Source organism: Mixophyes fleayi, chromosome 1, assembly GCF_038048845.1.
Source record: "Mixophyes fleayi isolate aMixFle1 chromosome 1, aMixFle1.hap1, whole genome shotgun sequence".
NCBI classification, from domain to species: Eukaryota; Metazoa; Chordata; class Amphibia; order Anura; family Limnodynastidae; genus Mixophyes; species Mixophyes fleayi.
This window is the reverse complement of record NC_134402.1, coordinates 361,572,012-361,585,420: the sequence shown is the minus strand read 5'-3', so window position 1 is coordinate 361,585,420 and position 13,409 is coordinate 361,572,012.

The following is a 13,409-nucleotide window of genomic DNA, read 5'->3' as shown; positions in this document are numbered from 1 at the left end:
CCGTCCACGGATAAAAATCTCTAGTAGGTTCTGTTTTGCGTAGCGTTGAGAAATAGGTTGTTTTTTTTACAATGGATACGAAGCAAACGCTAGAGATAGTTCATGTTGTGCTGCCTAATGAATGGCCGGTTGGTTCGGCGAAGTATGTTATGTATAATAAATACGGTGCGTAAGCGACGGCATACTGCGACAAATGGGTCAAGATGACCCGGGAGTGTGTGAAACCTTTCCCAAACATAGGTAGTCTTGACTCATAGGTGTTAAATAATGTTAGAGATAAAGTAAGGTTGATCAAATCAACAAAAACGAGAATTGAACATGATGACTGTTTAAAATTGTGGCAACAAGAAGGGTACACGTGACAAGGAAGCGTGTGCTCAGCGGAAGTAAGCGTACGGGAAACAAGCATTCCGGAAGTGTGCGTTGCAAAGCGTGGCGAACTGAGCGCAAACACGCCACCCAACAAATTCGGTCGGGGCGGATAGTACAGCCAATACCAAAAATTTAAAAACTGTAACTAGTAAGTTGTATGATGTCTTAAGTAATGTTTTAAAGGAAGAAGATGTACCCACAGTCATTTCAGCCATTGCCCATGCCAGTAACATACACAGACAAGGAAAGGGAATGGTTCCACCAGCAGGGGCAGTAGCTGAAATTGGTGAGAATAATGTAAAGGTTATCAAAGGGGGAGACATTCATTGTACTGCAAAAGCGATTCCAGCAATTAGTTCAGAACATAGTGATTTGGTAGGCTTATATCCTGTCCACACAACAGCAGTTCCCAATGGGAAAGCGGACAGAGATGGTGTAGTTCCCGTGAAACAGGTAGCAATGTATTTTCCATGGACTAAGGCGGAACTATTTACAATTATGTCTGATTTCCCTGATCCTAGAAAAGATTTGGCCAAGTGTCAGAAATTTATTAGACATTTAGGTAATGCACATGAGCCTACTAATAAAGATTGGCGAGTGTTGTTTAGAGCTTGTCTTCCTCTCGATACTGATATACAGAAGTTCATTAAGGATTGTAGGTTGGAGAAGGATAAACCCTTAACTGAGGATGACAATCAGGATAATATTGGACGTATAATCACAAGTTAGCCATATATTTTCCAGTGACAATGGAATGGGACAAAATAGTAACCATCAAACAAAAAGGTAATGAGATAACAACTGATTATTTTTCTAGGGCTATAGCGGCCTTGATTAAGTACACAGGGATATCAGATATAAGGGAAGATCCACATCATAGGGAGGTAGCTGTTGCAGTACTAATGAACGACCTCCGGGAGGATCTAAGGACCTGGATACAAACCTCTTTTCCTAATTGGAGAGGTCTCACGGTAAATGATATTAGAGAGCATGCTATAGAACATGATAAAAATATATGTAAAAAGGAAAAAGCACAGAGTGATAGGTTAATGATGTTGAGTATCCAGGCGTTAGAAAAACTACATCCACAACCTCAAAATTATAAAAACCACTATAAGGGACAAAAGAAACAGAAATCTTTGAAGTGTTTTAACTGTCTTAAGAAGGGACATTTGAGGAAAGATTGTAAAGAAAATATTAGAGCCAAGGCTAGGAAATTAGGACCAGGCAAGGCAAATAATAATCTGTGGTAAGTATTAATGTGTACTTTTAGAAGAAAGAAACGGAGTTTAAAAGGTAATCTTTATTGATTTTGTTTGTTTGGCCGATGGTAAAGAATGGAAATGTTTGTTTTGTGTGCTGTTTTAAGATAACTATCTTGTTTTTCTTCTCACAGATAAAGGGGACACAAGAGGAGTATAGACTTAGTGATCAGAGGGGTGGCATAGAGAAATAGAAAAAAAACACTCTTGAAAGACAAATTAACAATAGACAATTGGAACACTCTTTGTTTTAGGCTGCAGTGACTCATGATAATTTGTTTGGCTGAGAATCATTATCCAAAAATGAAGTATGTACATACTTTGCTCCAAAATATCGTTTTATGTATTTCAGAGAAAATATGAGTCACTAAGAGTACATTTTTCATTTCTCTATCATAAGTTAGGAAAGTCCGTTGAAAAGGTACATAGTTGATGTTATACCGAGTTCTTAATGAACAAATGACGGACGACACTGGATTGCACGGTTAAGACCCCCTAGTCAAGTAGGGGGAGGGATCATAGTTAAAGGAATACAGCCATTTTCCCATAGAGTCCAATCCATCTGTCATTCTTTGCTATAAAGATCTCCCTTTCTGCATGTATGTTTGTTTTCAAACCTTTGTATTCAAATCTTGGTATTCTTATTATTCATTGCTTTCTTATTCCTCATTCTTTACATCCATGCTAGTCTCTCTATCTCTCTCTCTCTCTCTCTCTTTCTCTGCTCTGGTAGAGATAAAAAAAAACAGACACAGTCTCATCAACGGGGCTAAGACATATTTTTATTTTTATTTTTTTACATAAGACAAGTTCAGGGATACACACACTAGATTGACATGAGTCACAGAAACAGTCAGGGGTTTTGTTTTCATGCGTATAGAAACTGCTGATTTTAAGCAGAAAGGTTCTGTCGTGGAAATACAATTCATGTTTTATAGATTGCATATCTGTTTTTTTGTTTTTTTTTGTTTTTGTGGTTCGTGCCTCCTGTACAAAAATATGCCTTTATATGGATGCATAAAGGGTGGATAGGAGATTGCTGGAGGTTAGGCATACAGATATGCATCTCTGTGTAGAACATTGGAGTAGGACTTTTACCACAAGATACGGCATAATGTGAAATCCTAGAGAATGTAGAATTTTCGTGTTTTATATTTTTCACTGTTAGACAGACATGTACTGGATACTGCTATATTTGAAGAAAGTGTTATAGAAATAGACCCCTTTGCCTTTCCCACTTAGTCAAGTAACTGAATGTGAGGTACTGAGAATGAAATGCGAGTTGGCAGAGGGAAAATCGATTGATATACATTGGTCTTCAGCATTTTTCTAGTCTAGGGGGCGATGTTGAGTTAACTGAAAAATCGTTTTATAGCAAAATCAGCACATGAGTAGGACACTACATAGAGGACTTTATACAGTGACACAGTTACCAACTGAAGTAGCTGCTAGTAAAGTCCACACTTACACACACGACCAGACATAGCTGTTACACCAGGGCGAACACAGCTGTCAAATAGACAGCAGGGTTTTATGTGACAGCTAACAAATCTATGTTTTGTTTTGTTTTTTGTTGTATTGTTTTAGTTTTAAAATGTGAACACACACACACACACACACACACACACACACACACACACACACACATGCACGCATACACATATTGGTTAATATAGGAAGATTTGTGTTACCTGAGGGATAAACTGTCTGGAAGGTGAAGAGTTGTGGTGAGGAGTCTGGCGGACCCTGGAGAGATGGACAAGGTAAACCAGTAGCTTCCAGAGTGTATCTCCCAGACCCTGAGGAGGCAGAAAATGGTCTGGCTCAGCTGGGTACAGAAGGTATGTGCAAGCTGGTAAGAGTATATTGGGGTGCACCAGACACTTAGTCTCAAGCAAGAAGGACGGCAACGTCCTATCTTGATTAAGAGAATGTCAGGAAAATGATACCAATAGAGCCATCCAATATCCCTCCTGCAGATGGGTTTTCCTCCAGGTAAAACAAATCCACGTCATCCAATTACCACCATGCAGGATCCTCAAGTATACAGTGGTGTACTAATGAAATATGTCTGGGTAAAGGTGTATTGAAATGTGTCTAATGTATTACTGTATCATACTCAAAGCTTTTGTTATTCAATGTGATAGTCCTAGAGTTATAATAGATGATAGGGGTATTCATGTTGTTGATAATAGAGGTATAATGTATGAGTAGTGGTAACAAATCACATACTTTCAATTAGTAATAAACCAGTGTGAACATAAAGTAGTGGTACTAGGTAGAACGAATTGAATAGAATAAGAGTTGGAACTTGATGGAAGTGACTGATAGCTTCGGCCATTAGTCCTTACCCGCCACCAAAAGATCACTCCTGGGTAGCCTCTTAACCTGATGATTTTGAAATGTTCTTGACCCCTCGTGAGATGAGATTGTAACTGGGAGGCTAGGTTACACCTTCAGAGAAGGTAAATAGTGAGACAGCAACCGAGAACGTCCAAAACACTGTTCCCTGAAAAGTCACACTAACTGTCAGGATGTTGGATCGGGAGAGTAAGTTGTGGAGCAGTAATTTCTTAGGCTCAGGTTATTTGATAGACTGGTACCAGGTGTAGGCTACCAGCATCACGGCTTCAAGGGTAGCAGAGACACACTGGTGCCCATTCCACCCACTGCAGAGGGGCCAACATTCAGAAAAGGGTCCAAGGGCACTCATGAGTCTGTTCTGGAAGGCCTTGAATGCAGTTAATAGCACCTGAGCCAAAGGCTAAGACAGTTGTCCAGCATGAAGTTGTAGTTTTTCCGGTTTTGTGTTCTTTCATTTCATTCTCTTCTCGGGACGGCCAATTCATTTAATTATTAGCAGGTGACAGAGACTGGTTCAGGTAATGATGTTGAGGAATTGGGGATGAAGGAGAAGTTAGTAGCATAATCGGTCCAGCATATTATTAAATTCAGAGGTAAAGGAAAATTTGGAAACCCTGGAGCTTGGAGAAAGTGCGAGGGGCTATTGTCTGAGTAGCATTACATCTGTAAGTACGGCGACCCCATGGTTAAAAAAGAGGTACACCCAGCGATGCCAGTCCAGTAATATTCGGACTTGAGCAGGCATCCTTGAGAGAGATTATCATTCTTGGGAGGGTAAGGTTTTAGACCAAACAAAGTGCTGGGCATGCTCACACGTGCCTCAGTGATTATATCAAGTAGGATTAGTTCTCTTTCCACTAAATATTCTTGAGGTACCCGAACTATAGGGAGGTCACTAGGGAGGTCACTAGGAGAAAAAGTACGACACCTAGGGCCCTTAGTCTGAAGTCTCCCAATGCTTTGCAAACTGATCACTGTTAAATCTGAGTATTGGGAGACTGGGAAGAACGAACAGACAATAGCCCGCCCACAAGTGTTGATGAAAAGAACTGATGACATTATTAGAAGTGTGTATATTAACGCAAGCTAAAGGAGATTGTATATAACATTATTGATAGACAGAGATGATGCTATTGATGAACATGAAGTGTTTAAATGTATTCTGAGCTTAAAGACATGCGTTGGACAGATGAAACTGTTAAACTTGAAGAACTGTAGTAGAGTATTCTGTATAGCTGATACATGTTCTATTGTACCTTGTACCTTTCCAAATAATGTATTAAGTGTTTTATTGCACCCTTGAAGGGCATACAAAAGGTTATCTCCAAGCTCCAGAAGTGTACGGTCTATAGTAAAAGAAGAAGTCGTTTAGAGGATTAAGACTCTCTCTTATGATAACTTGTTTAGATCTACAAACAGCGTGGTCATACACCAAGGGGGACTTGTATTACATAACAATGAAACGTGGTACTGAGATCCTGCATATAACATCTTTAAGGTGATAGTTTATTGTACTATCAAAGGGTGGAACTGTCTAAGTCATATAATTGGATGAACAAAAGTATATTGGTTGATATTGTCTTATTGGTCGATTGCACTCAGTATGCCACGCTACACGTGGCATATTGCGATCGCTCGGTAAAATACGCACGCACACACTCGCATGACAACATTTAGTTATTTATGTAATTCATATTCATATTGGTTCCGTTACACTGTAATTTATGAGCAGATAGTATTTGGTTTATTATTAGTTTATATAATATGATTATATGTACATTTTAGTGTTATTAAAGGTTTAGGTTATAGGAAAGGTGTCATGCCTGATATCATATTGATCCCCTATTCATCAGCAGCTGTCCGGTGCAGTCGGCGAAGAGATCGCACATTGCATACTTTAGTTATTGATATTAGGGAATAAACCTTTGTATGATGCTGGCTATGAAAGGAGCAGACCCCCTGGAGAGACGACCCCCACCTTTGGATTCCTTAGATTGAATCAGTCTATGACCTGTTTACCCTGGAGCCACCCTTTGTCTGGACCTATAGAAGCAATCTACGTCATCTCTATTGTTCACTGTGTAACACTGTACTGTATATAATCATCGCTGCACTCCCCATGGCTCTCAGTCTTCACTGATCACAGTATTCTAACAGATATACTGTCCACCGGGTCCCGTGGTTAGCGCAGCGAGCGCATGCGATAGCATCGGTATGTATTTATCTTTTGGTATTGGCTGTACTGTACTGTATCATAATATAATAATGTATTGAATTGTTGACTATTTACATCTGCTAAAATAAATCACTTTGTGCTTTGGAAACACATACAATTGATTGGGCAATGCTTATTTGAAAACGATAAAATTACTTTAATAGTTTTTACTACTCTTTTTATTAAATCGTCATTTCATGCTTTTACACTGCATTCCTGTCTTTGTCCATTTCATACAATACTGCCTTGGATGAATTTTGACTGAGGAACTGCTGGTTCTGAGTACACTCCTTAGTGTTTGCTTAACCTGATTTTCTGGTACGCAGATATTTTTGCTTTTATCTGGAGGTGCACCCTTAATGTTAACCTACTTGGTTTTGGGCTTCAACCATTGATCCTGGTGGAGGACTTATCACAATTGGTGTTATATCATATAACTATATTACACTATATGTGTTTTTTCTATTTTCTGCATTGTTGCCATTTGTTGGAGAGTGGGAGGTAGTAACCTCTGAAGAGGAACCTCTACTATACCACATGACCTTTGACTTCATCCTTACGGTACGCAGTTTATTACATCTTCCCTATTTATATTTGATATCACACATTGGGGCGCCCTACTTGTTTATCTATTCGCATATATGTATATATATATATATATATATATATATATATATATATATTGTGAGGTTCAGCATTCACAGGAATCGGACGCAGGTATGCTGAACCATTTAACTGTTTATTAGCAGTTGTCAGGATAGTAAACAGCTCCAGCAATGGTGCAGCAGTCATCCAGAAACAGTAACACAAAAATCCCCACCACCTACTAGATCTGGCTAGACATAACTTCCCTGTCTGCAAGCCGGCCACTTACTGGCATCGGTGGTACGACCCACACATACAGACAGTATCCTCTACCCCAGCACTACAACAAATCACAGCAAAGCAAATTGATGACACCCATGTGGAAAACCACTTATACATTATTAGTATCCTTTATTTCTAAAGCGTGTACAGATTCCACAGTGCTGTACTGTACAACGAAGGGTTCTGAATACAAATAAATTACAAATAGTGACATGAAACATATGGTAAAGGATGCTTACAATCTAAAATTTGTGGAGAACACTTGATACATAAGGTATCAGATTGACAATTGTAGCTGTTGTTGGCCACTGTAAGGGAGATGCATTATCAGCCCCCAATATAAAAGCAGCCTTGGCACTTCTGTATAACTTTAAATGGTATGGTATGGCTGAAATACACTTTTTTTTTTAACATGGGTCAAGCTGATGCTGCCATTGTGTTAAGGGGAAATTCTATAATGTCATAAAATTTGAAGACGCGAGGAATGCCCTTAGATGAAAGGAGACTCAAAGGAACAAATGGGAAGTCTTTATTACAATATGTTCTGTGACTGCAGTAGAAACACTCCTGGGAACCAGCCAATTCATAGCAACTCTTTTTATAGATAAAGTCTGTGGATTGCAGGAACACAGCACAATCCATTTTGTTATTTTATTATTTTATTTCACCAGAACGAGTTTGCACTGTGTACCTGCCAGCGTCTATATATGAGCCCCTATGTTTGATCCACCAGCTCTAAAATGTTACACTTCCCGGCAATATTACTTCTAAAAGTTAGTTGCACGGCTCAATGTATGTTTCTCTTGAGTACAGTTATCTAAAAAACCCAACATGAAACCAATTTGTGTTTGTTGTAAAATCTGAAATGGGAATTTAACTCCAGCATTTTATTTTTGTCCTTACAAAAAAGAACAGATTGTTTCGACAAATATCCACGAGGAATGCAATCTAGAGAAGATACACAGGAACAATGGTTTGAATCAGTGTGTACAAGATAAATCAGCCCATGCGAAGGCTGATGCTGTTTCAGGAAAACATTGGCTGGCGAATCTTTGATTGTATCATTTAGAAGCTTTTAAACCAGCTCAATTCTACAGCTTGGAGCTAAGTTTGGAACTGACCATATTCAGCAATGTAAAAATGAACGTTAAATGCATCAAATTTCATGCATCAATGACACGACAACCCCAAGGGGTATATTTACTAAACTGCGGGTTTGAAAAAGTGGAGATGTTGCCTATAGCAACCAATCAGATTCTAGTTATTATTTGTTTAGTACATTCTAGAAAATGACAGTTAGAATCTGATTGGTTGCTATAGCCAACATCTCCACTTTTTCAAACCCTCAGTTTAGTAAATATATCCTCAAATGTTCTTAAATTCTTTCCTTCCAATATCCAACTGACAACACATACACACAAAAATGTACTGAAATGTATCTACAGATGCAAGTTGGATGAATGACAAAGTCATCACATTTGGTGATTTCATCTTGCAACTAGAGCACTCTCTGACCTTTCAAAGTTATGAAGAAAATGATGTCTGGAATACAAAACCTTCAGTAGACTGTAGCTGAAGGGCAGAAGAAATCTTGGGGTGTGACTCTTGTCATTCTGCTATTCAAGAGTAGGGGAGATTTATGTTAAAACACAATTTTTCATAATTGTTAAATTAGAAAAAAACAACATAAAATGTTATATTATTATTATTTACTATTATTATTAATATTAAGTAAAATATTACCTCCTCACTCCATTACAAACAGTTGCAAATCCTCCCACACCTTTAGGATACTGTCCTGATGTGACCTCACACAGGTGAAGACATACTGAGACTGAGGGGGAAGTTAGTAAAGAGTGATTTAGTAAAGGCCAAATCACTCAAAACTGCTTGGTTTGGCAATCATCATTCAATAATTAAAGGGGCATCAATAATTAATAATGATCTTATAGGGTCAAATATTTTTTACTGAATTTATAATTGGAGTTAAATTAATGTATGATTATATTAAAATGGCAATACTTTATTAATATGATATTAAGGGGAAAATATTATTTTATAATTGTTATAGTGGCAATATTATTTTATTGCTAACAGGGACAATAATAATTTATTTATGACGGGGCAACCTTTATTATTTCATGACGTGAGCACCATTTATAGTGCAAACTTGTGGCCAGGGGCAGGCTGGCCTGGGGGGCAGCTGCCCCCTGGGCCGGTCCCATAATGGGCTACCATTGGCTGGGTCAATGGGCCACCTGCATTTTTTTACTTTAAAGTAGGCTGCTGAGTTGAGTATTGCTCCCCTGCTTGTGGCACTACAAGTTATCAATAAATACTAACTTGTCCACTCCATGCAGCTGACAATTAACGCCTCTCCTACCCTAGTATCAAAACCTCACACTTAACCTGCGCATCCCAGCATTGGAACTTCTTGTTCTGCCTGACCAGACCCTACCCCAACCTCAATCTTTCAAACACTTTCTTAAACCTCCCCTCTTCATGTTTGCCTACCCCACCCCATTCAAACTTGACTGCCTCTTCATGCTTCGTTTAGCCAATTCACTTACCAACCCCCCCACCTTTTACTAGCATGGGTGGGATTTTTTTCACAAAATTTCCAAACCAGTGGATAGCAAATCCTGCTGTTTGGAGGTGAAAACTGCCAGCAATGTATGGTGGTTTGAAAATCAACAAAAAATAGCTGGTTAGTAAATTTACCCCTAAATTGCTGCAACATCACTGGACCTGCACCTGCTTATGAATCAACCAATTCTCCCATTTGCCTTTCTGCAAAGTAATAACTACCTGTTTGGAAAAACGCCTCTCTGCTTACATGGCAATCTGTTGCAGATGAGTGGAACAAAATCTGTGCATATTTAGTTAAACTATAAATCACTAACTATATAATGAAAAATACAAAATTTTCAATTGAAGTTTTCTGCTCAGTAATTTACAGACTTTGCATATGAATTGTAGCTTATCTAATTCTACTTCTTTTATATTCTTTTGTCATATTGTGTGAAATTTGTGTCAGAAGGATTACCCCAAGGCTAGAAGACAGACAAGTCACGGGCAGCGGTAGAAATGAGGCTGGTATGGAGATGGAGCCAGTCAGAGGATAGATGGGTGGAGATTAGAGGTAATTATGAGTCTTAGATGCAGGACATGTCAGTCGTAAAGGAGATGTTTAGGATTTAAAAGAAGCTTGGTTGGTATGGTAGGGACAACCGAAGCTGAACGACGCATAGAGAGGCATGGTGGATAGTTGGGTGTAGGGACTGCTAATGTTATTGTTACTGTGATCAACTGTTTTTGCACAGTCTGAAACTGAAATACACATAACTGCAAAAGTATAAAATGTAATTTACTAGCACCTATAACTAATTTGTGTTTCCCCCACAATCATGTCTTATATAACTGATGTATGAAAGTCGATATCAGGTCTGTTCTTGTTAAACATAGGTCTATATTTATGCACTTCCCCTATAACATGCTGTTAGATGGAGAAAAAACCCTTTCTATTGAAAGTAGAGATGGTCACTGACCCCCGTGTTTTAATTTTGGTTTTGGATCTGGATTACCTTCGTGATTTGGTTTTGCCAAAACTGCCATTGCGTGTTTTGGTTTTCGTTTTGGTTTTGTTTTGCAATTTGTTTTAAAAATACCATTTTTTTTGGTCCAAAATAACCTAATTTAGTGCTCCACTTGTTTGTTGGATAAGTGAGTCAATAGAAATGCCCAAAGCATATTTTCTGTTTGGCTCTAGTGTACACCCAAACCTTCTTAGTGCAAATTAAGAAAAAAACAGTTTAATCCCTGGTAGGCCGTCCTTAATACTAACACTTGCCTGCAAATTATACAGACAAGCCTGGTTGTCTTCCTCTCCATCTTTGACTATTGGCAATGTAGCCATCGTCTTTGGGTGTATATTACACCCTACATTTATAGTTAAACAGAAAAAAAAACAGCCTGCATAGACTGTACAATAAAAATAGAAATGGACAAAGGCAGTGTGGTGTCTGTCTGTGTAGGACACCCTACACTTATAGTGAAATTGACAAAACAGCAGCCTTTAAAGACTGTACGTGAAAAAGAAATGCGCCAAGTCCCTTTCCTGTTTGGGGGTAGATTACACCCTACACTTAGAGTGAAAGTTTTAAAAAGATGTTGTCGTCTTCATCTTCAGCATCATCCTCACCCTCATCAGTGTGTACATCATCATCACAGACTATTAATTCATCTCCGCTGGAATCCGCCATTAGAGAACTGTCAGTGCTTGGATGTCTTTGATGCTAAAGGCCTTTCTCATGGAAGATGTAGTTCATTTTGATGAACATCATCTTTTCCACATTTTTCGGAGGGAACCTCCTATATTGATCACTGACAAGGTTCCCGGCTGTGCTGAATACTCTTTCAGAGTACACACTGGAGGGTGGGCAGCTTAGTTATTGTAATGCAAGTTTGTACATGGATTTCCAAATGGCTTGCTTTTCTTCCCAGTAAGGAAAGGGATTGTCTGATATTTCCATATCAATTACCTCTTGAAAATAATCCTCCACCATCCTTTGCATGTTAGTAGTCGGATTGAATGGAGTTATGGGCAAGGTCACACATTTTTTGCTAAAATCTTCCAAACCAGCCCAGATGTCAAACTGTTGTGGTCTGCCCCCTGCGTCATCCCTGCTTTGCAAAGTTTATTTTTTCCGAGCAGCAGCTGCCTGAAAAACTGAAGGAGGAGATGTCATCAAGCCAAGGACTAGTTCAGCGGCCAACTTGCTGAGCAATAGTTTTTTGCAAAAGTTCACATCTCGCTCATTTACAAGTAAAGACTCAATGTAGGTCTTAAACCATGGATCAAGCACAGTCGCCAAAGCGTAGTGATCCGAGTTCAAGATTTTAATTACTCTTGGATCATTGCAAAGCGAATTAAGTACTTGATTTACAAGGCTAACATACTCTGTGGAATTGCTTTCTTTCATTTCCTCCTTCAGTTTGTCAAGCTGCTTTTCCAAAAGTCGAATTAAGGGAATGACTTGGCTCAAGCTAGCAGAGTCTGAACTCACTTCACACATCACAACTTCAAATGATTTCAGCACCTTGCACAACACAGAAAGGATTCCCCACTGTGCAAGAGTGAAATACATCCCCCCTCCTTTCCCAATGTCATGGCTTGTGCAATACGCTTGGATGGCTTTGCGCTGTTCCTCCATTCTCTGAAGCATTTACAGGGTGGAATTCCACCTTGTTAACACCTCTTGCTTAAGTTGGTAGCAGGGCAAATTAAATTGTTCTTGGAGCTTCTGCAATCTCCTACACGCTGTGGCAGAATGCCGGACATGTCCCGAACTTTTACGGGCCACCGAAAGCATCTCCTGCACCTCACGGTTATTTATTAGTAGGCTCTGCACCACCAAGTTTATTGTGTGAGCAAAACAGGGAATGTGATGGAATTCACCCAGCTGTAATGCTCGCACAATATTGTTGACGTTATCAGAAATAACTTATCCTGGGGAGAGTCCAAGTGGTATAAGCCATGTATCAATGATATCCCTTAGTTTTCGTAACAAATTATGAGCTGTATACCTGTTAGTGAAGCCGGTGACACAAAGAGTAGTCTGCCTGTGATAAATGTTACATAGTGGTGTACATGCTGCTGCTGTTCCTGCTGGGGAAGGCGAATGACCAACCCAGTGGGCTGTCACAGTCATATAGTCTTTGGTTTGCCCACTTCCACTTGTCCAAATGTCTGTGGTTAAGTGTACAGTGGGCATAATGGCATTTTTGAGGGCAATTACTACATTTTTACAAACCTTTTGGTAAAGTTGCGGAACAGCTTTAAGGGAAAAATAGTGTAGCGATGGAATTTTGTAACGGGAACACAACACATCAATTAACTGTGAAAAGCCAACTGCGTTTATTGTGGATTTTGGGCGAAGATCTAACACTAGCATAGTAGCCATAGCATCTGTGATCCGCTTGGCGACTGGGTGACTGCTGTCATATTTGCTTCCTCTAGCAAAAAATAGTTTCACAGTTAATTGTTGTAATGTAGTACTGCTCTTTTTCTTGGCCTTCTTATGGGATGGAGATTCACCCCCAGCAGCAGCAACAGCAGTAGCAGTGGGACTAATGCTTAAACATTCTTCAGAGGAATCAATTATAGTGCAGGGGTCATCCAGTCTTACTAAGTGGGATGCAGGGCTAACTCCGAGCGCTACTGAGGATATTGATGAGGACGGTGTTGTGGGTGTAGATTGCAGATGTCGGGATGTAGGTGACAAAAGGGTCCTAGCTGATGATGGAGTACTTGTTATTTTTTTGCTATA